The following is a 2843-nucleotide window of genomic DNA, read 5'->3' as shown; positions in this document are numbered from 1 at the left end:
TTTTTTTTTTTTTTCCCCTTTCTAAAGGCAAGGGAAATTTTTTGATATAGCCTTGGTTAACAACTCAAAATGATTAAAAAAGAAAAGGTGACAGTCTACTACATTAAGCCCAAATGTAGTTTCATAAAAACAAGTAGGCATTGTAATGCCCAGGCTTTAAACATTATCTAATAAGTATATTAGGGTTTGTGCTTATGGAGTATGGTGCATGGGTCAAATGCCTAAGAATAAAAAAATACAAAATCCAACGGGCTGAACCAGAGCCTTGAGAATTAAGTTGAAAGAAATGGTGAAGAGATAAGTATATCTTAGAGACATAACCTACTGTGGGACTTCAGTTATTGACGCTACATTTGCTAAGACTTGTAGACTTAAATGCCCGTGTTGAGTTCACTTCTCTCCCTGAGGAACATTTCTATTAACTGTATTATGGTTAATGTCTTCTAGGTGAGATGGTGACTTCTGCCCAGAGAAGCTGTGGATGCCTCATTTCTGGAGGCATTCATGGTCAGGTTGGGTGAGCCGTGGGCAGCCTTAGCTGGTGGGAGCAGCCCTGCCCATGGCAGGAGGTTGGAATTGGGTGGGCTTTGAGATCCCTTCCAACCCAACCTATTCCATGATTCTATGATTCTATGACTGCTATGGTAGGTCACTGAGGTTTGGAGGACACAGGAATGACTGCATGCATGATGTGCTCTTTTTATTCCATAATCTTCTTATCTACTCAGCATACAAAATCACCTTGTCATGCTGCTCATTCTTTTGTCTTTCCACCTTTCCTGTTTAAGTACAACCTGTTTAAACATACTTTATTTAAGAATATGCTCTTTCTTTGGAAAAAGGATTGAGGCATCCTTCAGATAAGATATTCTGTTGTTATAATCACAAAAATGTTCAAGTGAGATGACCAATACCTGTTCTTGAAGATCTGGCTTGCCTCATTTTGGTATTATTAATGGAGTGGTAATGATCTCTTTTGGACAGGACAGAATGGTACTGAGAATGGCTAAGAGTAAATGCAAACAAAAAGAGTTTGCTCATTTTTGTTTTAGGTAATGGGAATTTAGCCCATTTGGCATATACAGCAACCAACCCATCAGTAATTTGGTTAAACTGTCATTACTCAGCAGTGGTGCTTTGAGTGGATGGTTATGTCATGGGTGCACCATTCAGGGAACCTCTCCAGCAACAGGATGTGACACTTGCATGGTGTCTCATACCTGCAGAGCAGCCACAGCCTTGCTCACCTTTCATCTGAAGGAGAACCGGATTCCAGGTTGGCTCCACATTCTCCTGGTGTGCCTTCCAGGGGCTGTATGGGCCTTCTGGATATGAGAGGCTACCTCTCCGTCAGTGCTGGCACGATGGTTTGCAATGGTTCCAAGATAAATGAGAACCTATGGCTGCTGGTATGAAGCCTTTCCCTATAGGCTACATCAAACAGATTTATTTTCCAACCCATATGTCTCTTAAAAAAGTTGTCTCTGAATCAAACACCAAGAACACAAATAGGTTTTTTCTATCTTTGGATGGACACATAACATATCTTTATAGACAAAAAGCCTCTATTTCCTCTCTTTCACGTTGCCAGTCTTCCTGCCGTTTTATTCCTCGTGAGCACAACAGCTGTCAGGACCACGCATGCGTTTCACTGCAGTTGCATCCACAGTGACAACAAAAATAATACAGGAGGGAGATAATTAACATATTGCTACTTTTCTCTTTGTACTGTGCTGCTTACACATGTATTTACTAACATGCTGCTTTATCATGGCTCCCATTAGAGTTATAAAATTTTCCTACATATGGGCTTTAAGCTTTTCTAAGCACAAATTTGACTTTTATTAGAGAAACTTGATATAAGACAGTAATTTCAAAACTGACTTATTGCATACTTATTGGCTCAATTTGTGAAGTTTTATAAGATGCCTTTATTTAATTCCCAGAGCCTGCTTACAGCTGCTGCTGCTCTTCTTGGAACACCTTTTTCCCTTGGCAAAATTGTGCGCTATAACCCCCCTCTGGTTGGTAAACACACAAACAGACCATTGAGCTCTGAAACAAAGTATTCTGTATGCTTCTGTAAGTGATCCCAAAGCCACTTGGAGTCAAGGCTTTTGAAAAGCAGATCTTGCTGTGCAGAACCACCCCAGCAAGTGGCTCCCGGACCAAGACTGCCTGTGGTGCCATTGGGATGGTGTGCTGTGGACGCATGCAAGCTTTAAGCAAGATAGCTGAGACACTGGGAAGAGGCCAGTGAAATCCAAGGGAGAGGCTGGCTATTTATATGGACAGTCAGCTGACTGTGCTCTTCACACCTCCATGGACATCTGTGTTGCCCCTGAGCTTCTCAGTGGTGCAACTTGGTGTTGGAGGATGAGGAGGAGGAAGGGAACCAGGAACATATCACAGAAAGATTCAGGCCAGCTTCCACAACACAGGGCATTGCACCTCATGTCTTTTTCCCTGGGGCAGCAACAGCCAAGCAGAGCAAATGTCAGAGCTGTAGGCATTTTCTGCACTATACAGGGCTCTCTCCACCCACTACTTTGACCATACTGGTGTCTTGCCATGGATCAGCAGGCTGGTGAGATGAAAGCTAGTCCAAGTGTGTCCACATGTCTCTGCTGAAGCTCCCAGACAATGGAAAACATTTAGTAAGGCTGGACTGGAGTGGAGAAGACTGTGATAGGTTGTAAATGAGGAGTGAGTAGATCCTCACCAGGATGTCTGTCCCATGTCCAAATTTTCCCTTAGTTTAGCATCATTTTTAAAACTTTATCCTATGTAATATCTCTAAGGCTGGAGTGCTCCTAGGAACACTCATTTTAATCCTTTTTTTT

The 2843-nt window shown here is 42.3% G+C and overlaps 1 long non-coding RNA gene across 3 annotated transcripts in view; it reads left to right on the top strand.

Annotated features, from left to right (window-relative positions):
- Positions 1–2843, top strand: part of LOC104909898 — a 19361-nt gene that overhangs the window by 4602 nt on the left and 11916 nt on the right. The window lies entirely within an intron of this gene.

The sequence above is a fragment of the Meleagris gallopavo genome, chromosome 2 (assembly GCF_000146605.3).
Source record: "Meleagris gallopavo isolate NT-WF06-2002-E0010 breed Aviagen turkey brand Nicholas breeding stock chromosome 2, Turkey_5.1, whole genome shotgun sequence".
Taxonomy (NCBI): domain Eukaryota; kingdom Metazoa; phylum Chordata; class Aves; order Galliformes; family Phasianidae; genus Meleagris; species Meleagris gallopavo.
The sequence above is the reverse complement of the archived record's forward strand: the minus strand, read 5'-3'. Positions and strand labels throughout refer to the sequence as shown.